This window comes from Dasypus novemcinctus, chromosome 12 (genome assembly GCF_030445035.2).
Source record: "Dasypus novemcinctus isolate mDasNov1 chromosome 12, mDasNov1.1.hap2, whole genome shotgun sequence".
Classification (NCBI taxonomy): Eukaryota; Metazoa; Chordata; class Mammalia; order Cingulata; family Dasypodidae; genus Dasypus; species Dasypus novemcinctus.
Window position 1 is genome coordinate 112,568,318 of NC_080684.1, and position 11,256 is coordinate 112,579,573.

Sequence of the window (11,256 nt, forward strand, 5' to 3'; positions counted from 1 at the left end):
AAAGCTCTCCTGTAAGATCTGAAACAAAACAAGGATGCCTACTGCCACCACTGTTATTCTTCACTGTGCTAGAAGTTCTAGCCAGAGCAGTTAGGCAAGAAAAATAAATAAAAGGTATGACAATTAGAAAGGAAGAAGTAAAACTTTCATTATTTGCAGATAATATGATCCTGCATATTTAAAGACCTGAAAAACTACTACAAAGTTACTAAAGCTAATAAATGAGTTCAGGAAAGTGGTGGGATCCAAGACCAACATACAAAAATCAGTAGTGTTTCTATACACAGGTAATGAGGAGAAATCAAGAAAAATTCCATTTACAATAGTAACTAAAAGAGGCAAATATCTAGGAATAAATTTAACCAAGAATGTTCACAGAAAACTACAAAATATTGCTATAAGGCATCAGAGAAAACCTAAATAAATGGAAGGACAATCCATGTTCATAGATTAGAAGACTATCATTAAGATGTCTATTCTATCCAAGTTGATTTATAGATTCAACACAATCCAAATAAAAATGGCAATAGCCTACTTTGCAGAAATGGAAGAGCCAGTGATCAAATTTATTTGGAAAGGTAAGGGGCCCAAAATAGTAAAAAAAACATCTGGGGAAAAAAATGAATGAAGCAGAAGGACTCATACTTCCTGGTTTTAAAGCTATTACAAAACTATAGTGGTCAAAACAGCATGGCACTGGCATAATGATAGATGGACAAATGGAATGGAATTGAATTGAGAGTTCAGAAAGAGACCCTCACATCAATGGCCAATTGCTTTTTGACAAGGCTAGAAAGTCCACTCAACTGGGTAAGAACAGTCTCTTCAGCAAATCGGGCTGGGAGAACTGGATATCTACATGTAAAATATGAGTGAGGACTCTGATCTCATGCCATATACAAAAATTAAGTCAAAATTGGTCAAAATCCTAAATATAAGAACCAGGGCTATAAAACTCTGAGAAGAAAATGTACGGAATCATCTTCAAGATCTTGTGATAGGCAATGATTTCTTATATTTCCCACCCAAAGAAAAAGCAGTGAAAGAAAAAATAGATAAATGAGTCCTCAAAATAAAAACTTTTGCACATCAAATGACTTTGTCAAGAGAGTGAAAATACAACCTACTCAATGGGAGAAAATATTTGGAAACCACATATCTAATATGGGTTAATACCCAGAGTAAATGAAGAAATCCTACAACTGAACAACAACAAAAAAAAGACAACCCAATTTTAAAATGGGCAAAAGACTTAAACAGACATATCTTCAAAAAGGATATACAGATGACTAAAAAACACATGAATAGATGCTGAGCATCACTGGCTATTAGAGAAATACAAATCAAAACCACAATGAGATATCAGAAAACTACAAGTGTTGGAAGGGATATGGGGAAATAAGAATACTCATTCATTGCTTGTGTGGGGATGTAAAATGGTGCATTCACACTCAAAGACAGTTTGGCATTTCCTCAGGAAGCATAGAGTTACCATATGATCCAGCAATCCTGCTGCTAGGTATATACCCAGAAGAAATAAAAGCAGGGACTCAAACAGATCTTTGCAAACAATGTTCATAGCAGCGTGACTCACAATAGCCAAAAGAGGGAAGCAGCACTAGTGTCCATCAATTGCTGGATGGATAAACGAATTGTGGAATATACGTAAAATGGAATATTATTCATCTGTAAAAAGAAATGAAGTCCTGATGCATGTGACAACATGGATGAACCTTGAGGACTTCATTTTGAGTGAAATATGACAGACACAAAATGACAAATATTTCATGATATCACTGTAATGCTCTAATTATAATAAGCAAACTCAGAGTTAGAATCTAGAATATAAACTATGAGGAGATAGACTGGGGTTAAGGAATGGGGAGTTGATACTTGCTTGCATGGAATTTCTATTTAGGCTGAGGGTAAAGTTTTGGAAATGGATGGTGGCAATGGTAGCACATCATTGTGAGTGTGTACTGAACTGTATAGGTTTATGTAATTAAAAGAGGAAAGCTTAGGATACTTATATTACTAGAATAAAATTTAAAAGGTAGGCTGCAGGCACTTCCAGAGGCCTTGGGCTCTGAAGTCTTCCTTGTAGGTGATAGGAGAGGAAGAAGAGGTTTGTTTTTTAATCTTTAAAATATCCTTCAAGCTGTGGTGCAGAAGCAGAAAACACAGCTGAATTAGATTAGGAATATTTGCATTTTTGTAAATTAAGCTTTTATATTGATAAAGCACTGATTAGGGAAATGATCAATTTTTTTTATAGTCAGCATTTATTAACATCCCGATATAACCAGCATTTACATTAACATCCTGTGAAGGGCTCACATTTTCCTTATTTCCCCCCTCCCCCACACTGAGATTCTTTGGGAGAGGGTTGGATTTTTCCCACAGATGCTGCAGTTGCTGTGCTCTTGGGGAGGAAGACACAACACGTGGTGCTCTCCTGCCTGGAAGTGACCTCCTACAGGTGTCGTCAGCCACCTCTGCTTCCAGCTCATTTATCGGGACTGGTTATTAACCAGCCCTCTTCCTACCCAATTCTCTAATTCATAGGTGCTGTCAAACACCATTCCCTTCAATTTACCAACAATTAAAATAGAGTAGAGAGTATTTAACTCACTGCCAAAGAGACAGATTCACTGGCAAGGCCAGAACAAGACATCTGGCTCAATGATTCTCACCGGCATCCGAACTCCACGCCAGTCACTGTCCACACTAAGGGTGGTCAAAACTGTCAGGTTGGGGGAGGCCAAGGGGGCTTGGGAGGAGCAGAAAACAGGCTTCCAAAACTGGTAGGACTCTGCAGAAGTGATCCTAATGAGCAAAAGGAAAGCCGTCACCATCGCCATACAGAGAAGAAGAAAATGTAAGCCAACCACGGTCCAGGGAAATGGGGCCCATGTTGGCCCATTCATTTTCCTAGGGCAGTGGTTCTCAAAGTGTGGCTCCCAAATGAACAGCATCAGCATCTCCTGGAGTCATGTTGGAAATGCACATTTTGGGGCACCGCTCCAGGCCTGCTGGGGATCGGAAGCTCTGGAGGTGGCACTGAGCAGTCTGCTTTTTTAAAAATTTTATTTTATTTTATTTTATTTTCCATTATTTATTATTTTTTTAATGTCGCATTAAAAAAATATGAGGTCTCCATATACTCCCCCACCCCCCTCACCCCACTCCTCCTATAATAACAACCTCCTCCATCATCATGGGACATTCATTGCACTTAGTGAATACATCTCTGAGTACTGCTGCACCACATGGTCAATGGTCCATATTATAGTTTACACTCTTCCCCAGTCCACCCAGTGGGCCATGGGAGGACATACAATGTCCAGTAACTGTCTCTGCAGTACCACCCAGGACAACTCCAAGTCCTGAAAATGCCCCCACATCACATCTCTTCTTTCCACTCCCCACCCTCAGCAGCTACCATGGTCATTTTCTCCATTTCAATGCTACATTTACTTCCATTACTAATCACATTAGTTCCAGGATAGAGTATCAGTTAAGTCCACTCTAATACATACTCTGTTCCTCCATTCTGTGGACCCTGGGATAGTTATGTCTGCTCCACCTCTGTATTGAGAGGGTGTTTAGATTCCACTTGGATGATGGATGCAGTTCTCCTGTTTGTAGGCACTCTTGGCTCCCTGGTGTGGTGGTTGACCTTCTTCACCTCCCTGTCAGCTGGCTGGGGTAAGTCCAATAAACCAGAGGGTAGGAGTTGCAAGTCTGTTGAGGCTCATGGCCTGGCTATCACATGGACAGTCCAGAGATTCAGGTCCCCTGAATATATACTAAACCCCAGCACCAACCACAGGTCTGATAAAAGTGACAGGAGAGGCTTGTGAACAAAGATCACACCTTAGTCCAACTCCATCACACTCAGGAACACAAACTCCAAAGTAGGGCCAACTGAAATGGCACTGAACTCCATCTGCCATAGCCATAGAACCTGTGGGTCTCTGAAACCCTCAGAAGAACCAATATTTGGGGTTGTATCTACTTTAGCTGTCTCTGGGACTCTGCTGAGGTGTGCATAAGGGCGACTCCTCTGATGACCTCCTGGCTCTTTTTTGGAGACTCATAGCTATATAGACTCATTTGTCCTTTCCATTTCCCCCTTTTATTCAAGATCAAAAAGCTTTTTTAACTCCTGATATTACATGTAGGCTGAGATATTCTGGTTTGAGCTGACCCTTGTATTCAAGGTCATTCTCCAGTCACATTATCAGCTGGTACTTGGTAGTAATCCGTCGGTACTAGGGAGGCTTATCCCTGGGAGTCATGTCCTACCCTGGGGGGAAGGCAATGCATTTACATACTGAGTTTGGCTTTGAGACTGGCTACATCTGAGCAACATGGAGGCTCTCAGGAAATAACTCTTAGACACCCTGCAGCTCTAGGCCTAGTTCTTATTTCAGGCACACAGACCAATAAGCATAGTCATTAGCATCAAGGGCTCATTGTTGGACCACCCTTCCTTATTGGTCTTAGCCATTACACTCAGGGGATTGTTGCTGTTCTATTAGGGAATGCAACAGAGCGCCCTTGACCAGGAACTCAGCACTCCCCCAGCCATCGTTCCCAAATGTAACCACTATGAAAATATCCAAACATTTTTATGTACCCTGCACATATGCCCTGGAGAACTCCCTCCCAACCATGCGCCCCCCACCAATAACACCACCCACCACCATCAAACCCCTCTGTGGCCCAAAACCTCCCCCAAAATGAAGCCCAATATATTGCCAGGTTCCATTACTAGTGATGGGTTGAGAGGTTAGATATAGAATATCTACTAATTTAGAAGAATTAAAGTAAAAATAAATTGGTGTATCAAAAAATTTAAAAAAACGACTTTGTTTTTGATGTTTTGCCTTCCATCCCTGCAATAAGTGTTGCCCTTTTTGCACATTGGCAAGGCAACTTCTTCCATCTCTTCCTCAGTGTCTACATCCTTTCTTTTTTTTTTTCTAATTATTAAGCTTGTCTTCACAAAAGTTTTAGACCACAGTAATTCATGTATACAATATACAGTACTACCACGTATTCAACATCAGACACTTTGTCCCTTCCCCAGCAATAATCTTTTTACATGTTCACACTATATTTACTGCAACTGATGTACAGATATTGAGAAATAGCTTTCAAACAAGGTTACACTGAGGTTTACATTGTGGTTTATATTTTAGACTATACAATTTTCTAAATTTTTAGTTATCTTATGTTTTACATTATGATTTACATTTTAGCCTATAGGTCTCTATACATTTTTGGTGTAATTTAACATGTCGTATATCCATCCTTGCATAATCTGTGGACACTTTCACTGCCCCACAGTTACACTGATTCCACCTATTCAGCACCTCTTTCCCCTCCCCTCAGGGCCCACAGTGACAATCACTCTTCATTGCTTGAAGGGCCATGTTCAAAGATACTTGCAACAATGTTGAGGGCTTGACATGCTTGACTGCCCTAATGCATTGGGAGCCACCATTTTTCTTGAGAGATACAGTTTGAGAACATCAGGCCTCCCCAGGATGTGGGTACACCTTCACTCTCATTGTATGGCTCTCCATCCAATGATATAACCCACTATGACAAAATGAGCACTCACACACTCCCTAGAAGTCTGTCCTGTGTCAGATTCTATCCTTTAAGCATCTTAAACAGGTAACCTTCCTTATTATATTTTTGAAAAAGTTTTCTCAGCAATATACTCTCAACCACATACCTGCCAATCTCCTATGTTCATATGTTCCCCCACCTTTTCCCCAATTGCCTGGGCCATATTACCCATCCTCCCATCCCTAGCCCCCTCAAGCTCACAAAGCCCCACCTAAAGGTTTCCCTATGCCTCCATTTTATCCCTTCCCTGTACAAATACTTACCTCCAGTTTATCATAGATTTCATCCAGGTAAGTGTCAGCTCACAAACTTCCTCTACCCCCCAAATTCCTTTAAGCCCATCATCCAGTCTCTAGCTCTCTGAGCAGCTTGGTTTACTTATTTCATATCATTGAGGTCATGTAGTATTTGTTCTTCAATGCCTGGATTGCTTCACTCAGCATAAGGTTCTCAAGATTCATCCGTGTTATTACATGTATTTGTAGTGTATTCATTCTTAAAGCTGAGTAGTATTCCATTGTATGTATATACCACATTTTATTTATCCATTCATCTGTTGATGGGCATTTGGGTTGATTCCAACTTTTGGCAATAGTGAATAATGCTGCTATGAACATTGGTGTACATATATCAGTTTGTGTCCTTTTTTTCATTTCTACTAGGTATATACCCAGCAGTGGAATTGCTGGATCATATGGCAAATCTATAGCTAGTTTTTTGAGAAACTGCCAAACTGTCCTCCAGAATGGCTGGATCCTTCTGCATTCCCACCAGCAGTGGATGAGTGTTCCCATTCCTCCACATCCTCTCTAGCACTTGTAGTCTTCTGTTTTTTTCATAGCTGCCAATCTTATGGGAATAAGATGGTATCTCATTGTAGTTTTGAAATGCATTTCCCTAATAGCTAGAGATTTGGAGCATTTTTTCATGTGTTTTTTAGCCATTTGTATTTCTTCTTTGGAGAAGTGTCTGTTTAAATGTTTTCCCCATTTTTAAAATGGGTTGTTTGTCTTTTTATTTTCAAGATATAGGCGTTCTTTACATATGCAGGATATAAGTCTCCTATCAGATATATGGTTACAAAATATTTTTTCCCATTGTGTAGGTTCTCTTTTCACTTTCTTGACAAACTCCTTTGAGGTGCAGAAGGCTTTGATTTCGAGGAAGTCCCATTTATCTATTTGTTTTTTTGCTGCTTATGCTTTAGGTGTGAAGTTCATGAAGCCATTTCCTATTACAAGGTCCTGTAGATGGTTCCCAACATTGCTTTCCAAAGTCTTTATGGTCTTAGCTCTTATATTTAGGTCTTTGATCCATCTTGAGTTGATTTTTGTATAAGGTGTGAGTTGGTAATACTCTTTCATTATTTTACATGTGGATATCCAGTTCTCCAGGCACCATTTGTTGAAGAGGCCATTCTCTCCCAGTTGAAGGGTTTGGTGGTCTTATCGAATATTATATGACTGTATATATGAGGATCTATATCAGAACTCTCAATTCTGTTCCATTGGTCAGTGTGTCTATCCTTGTGCCAATACCATGCTGTTTTCACTACTGTAGCTTTGTAGTATGTTTTGAAGTCAGGTAGTGTGATTCCTCCAATTTCATTTTTCTTTTTCAATATGTCTTTGGCTATTCAGGGCCTCTTTCCTTTCCAAATAAATGTCATAGCAGTTTTTCTAGTTCATTAAAGAATGCTGTGTTGATTTTTCTTGCGATTGCATTGAATCTATAACTCAGTTTTGGTAGGACAGACATCTTAATAATATTTAGTCTTCCTATCCATGAACAGGGAATATTCTTCCATTTATTTAAGTCTTCTTTGATTTCCTTGAGCAGTGTTGTGTAGTTTTCTGTGTATAAGTCTTTTACATCTTTAGTTAAATTTATTCCTAAATATCTGATTTTTTAATTTACTATTGTAAATGGTATTTGTTTCTTGATTTCCTCCTGAGATTGCTCATTATTGGTGTACAGAAATGCTACTGATTGTTGTGCATTGATCTTAAAACCTGTGACTGTACTGAACTCAGTTATGAGTTCTAGAAGCTTTCTTGTGGACTTTGCAGGGTTTTCTATGTATAGGATCATGTCATCTGCAAATAATGAAATTTTGACTTCTTCCTTTCCAATTTGGATGCCTTTTTATATCTGGTTCTTGCCTCAGTGCTCAAGCAAGTACTTCTAAGACGACGTTAAATAGAAGGGGTGATAGTGGGCATCCTTGTCTTGTTCCTGGTCTTAGAGGGAAAGATTTTAGGATTTCTGCGGCGGCTTGCTCGGTCGGTAGAGGTGGGGTCTGGCTGCGGACGAGGGGTCGGTCCAGCTCTGGACGAGGGGTCGGTCCCGCTTGGGACGAGGGGTCCGTCCCACTTGGGACGAGGGGTCGGTCCGGCAGCAGACGAGGGATCGGTCTCACAAGGGGTTGCGCGGTTCGGCTGACGGGGTCGCCCGGAGAAGCCGGCGACGAAGGGGTCGCCCGGAGAAGCAGGCGACGAACTGGGGACAAGGGAGGCCAGGCCCTTGTCGGGGGCTCTCAGGACTGGAGGGCACACGGCAGAAGAACTACCGCGGAGACAAGGTAAACACGCAAGTCCACTTTACTGAGGGAGAGGCAACAGTTTTATAGGGGCTGGGGAAGGCTGATTGGTCGAAGCCATTTCCTGTTCTGATTGGTTGCCGGAGAAAGGTCAGTGGGCGGTACTGGACGGGGGAGGGGTGGTGGTTAGGGATTGGCTGTCGCTGTTGCTGAGGGAAGGGGCAGGGTTTAGGGATTGGTGGCTGCTGTTGCTGGGGTGGAGGGAAGACTGGAGTTTCCCGCCCATGCCTGGCTGTTGCTGCTGTCCGGGGGAGGGAAAAGGGCAGACTGGATTTTTCCGCCCACACCTGGCTGTTGCTGCTGTCGGGGGAGGGGAAAAGGGCAGACTGGAATTTTCCGCCCTGCGCCTGCGCAGGGAGAAAGAAGAAGAAGGGTGCCGCCCCACAGGCATCGATCGTGTGGCGCCATCCGGGAGGAGGGGCGGCCGCGGAAGCATGGCTGCCGAGAAGGGGAGACCCGAGGGCACTCTGCGCCCATGCCGAGCTTCCTTCAGGGGTGGTGGTGAGTCCGACCAGCCACCCTATTATGGGGGCAGTGGCTTGGCCTGCCGCGGCTGCTCCCCTGCCGGGCCAGCAAACCACTCTTCAGCCCGAGGGGTGACCGCAGATTTCACCATTGTAAATGATGTTGGCTGTGGGTTTTTCATATATATCCTTTATCATGTTCAGAAAATCTCCTTGTATTCCGATCTTTTGCAGTGTTTTTTATCAAGGAAGGGTGCTGTATTTTGTCAAATGCTTTCTCTGCATCTATAGATATGATCATGTGACTTTTTCCTTCAGTCTGTTTATATGGTGTATTACATTGATTGATTTTCTTATGTTGAATCATCCTTTCATACCCAGAATGAATCCCACTTGGTCATGGTGTATAATTCATTTAATGTGTTGTTGAATACGATTAGCAAGTATTTTGTTGAGGATTTTTGCATCAAGTTTCATTAGAGAAATTGGTCTGTAATTTTCCTTTTTTGTGGTGTCTTTGTTTGGCTTTGGTATTAGGGTAATGTTGGCATCATAGAATGAGTTAGGCAATGTTCCTTCTATTTCAATTTTTTGGAAGAGTTTCAGCAAGACTGTCATTAGTTCTTTCCAGAATGTTTTGTAGAATTCATCTGTGAAGCCATCTGGCCCAGGGCTCTTTTTAGTTGGGAGGTTTTTAATGACTGATTCTATCTCATTACTTGTGATTGGTTTGTTGAGATCATCGATTTCTTCTTTCATCAATAGAGGCAGCTTATGTGTTTCTAGGAATTTGTCCATTTCCTCTAAATTGTCCTTCTTGTTGGAATATAGTTTTCAAAGTATCCCGTTATGATAGTCTTTATTTCTGTGGGGTCAGTGGTGATATCTTCTTTCTCATTTCTTATTTTGTGTATTTGCATCTTCTCTTTTTTTTTCTTTGTTAGTCTAGCTAAGGGTTTGTCAATTTTTTGATCTTCTCAAAGAACCAGCTCTTGGTTTTGTTTATCTTTTGAAGTGCTTTCTTATTTTCTATTTCATTTAGTTCTGCTCTTATCTTTGTTCTTTCTTTCTTTCTTCTTCCTTTGGGGTTACTTTTTGTTTTTGTTTTTGTTTTTGTTTTTGTTTTTGTTTTTTTACTAATTCCTCCAAGTGTGTAGTTAGTTCTTCATTTTAGCTCTTTCTTCTTTTTTGATGTATGAATTTATGGCTATAAATTTCCCTTTCAGTACTCCTTTTGCTGCATCCCATAAGTTTTGGTATGTTGTGTTATCATTTTCATTAGTTTCAAGGTAGTTATTAATTTCTTTTGAGATTTCCTTCTTGACCCACTGTTTTTCTAAGAGTGTGCTGTTTAATTTCCATATCTTGTTGCAAAATCTTGTTGCAGATTTCCAGCTTCACTCCACTGTGGCCAGAGATATTATTTTGTATGATTTTGATCTTTCTGAATTCATCGAGAATCTTTGTGGCCTAACATATTGTCTATCTTGGAGAATGATCCATGTGCACTTGAGAAAAATGTATATCCTGCTGTATTTGGATGTAATGTTCTGTAGATGTCTATTAGGTCCAGCTCCTCTAATATACTGTCCAAAGTTTTTGTTTCTTTATTGATTCTCTTTTGAGATGTTCTGTCCAAAGTTGATAGTGGTGTATTAAAGTTCCCCACTATAATTGTAGAGGCATCTATTCTTTCACATAGTTTTTCCAGGGTTTGCCTCACATATTTGGAGGCGCCCTTGTTAGGAGCATACATGTTTATGATTGTTCATTCTTCTTGAAAGCTTATCCCTTTCACTAATATGTAGTGTCCATCTTTGTCTCTCACAATTGTTTTGCATTATAAAGTGGATTTTTCTGATATTAATATAGCTACTCCTGCTCTTTTTTGGTTATTGTTTGCTTGTAGGATTGTTTTTGAGCCATTCACTTTCAACCTCCTTGAATCCCTGGGTCTACAATGAGTTTCTTGTAGACAACATATAGATGGGTCATATTTCTTATCCAATCTTCCAATCTGTGTCTCTTAACAGGTGAGTTTAATCCATTGACACTTAGTGTTATTACTTTCAAGGAATTACTTATATTAGTCATATTTTCTTTGGATTTGTGTTTGTCTTATGTTGTTTGATCTTTTCCCCTCTTTTTGTAGTTTTAGTTGTTCTTACACTCTCCTCCAACTCTGTCTCTCCTGTTTATTTCTTTCCTCCTGCAGAACTCCCTTTTGTATTTCTTGAAGGGCAGGTTTCTTGTTGGCATACTCTCTTAGTTTCTGTTTATCTGTGAATATTTTGAACTCTCCATCATTTTTGAATGCTAGGTTTGCTGGATAGAGTATTCTTGGTTGGAAATTCTTTTCTTTTATTACCTTGACTATGTCATACCCCTGCTTTCTTGCCTCCATGGTTTCAGATGAGAGATCAGTACTTAATCTTATGGAGCCTCCTTTATATGTGATGGTTCTCTTTTCTCTTGCTGCTTTTAGTATTTTCTCTTTGTCTTGTGCATTGGATAATTTGACAAGTATATGTCTTGGGGTAGGCCTGTTGG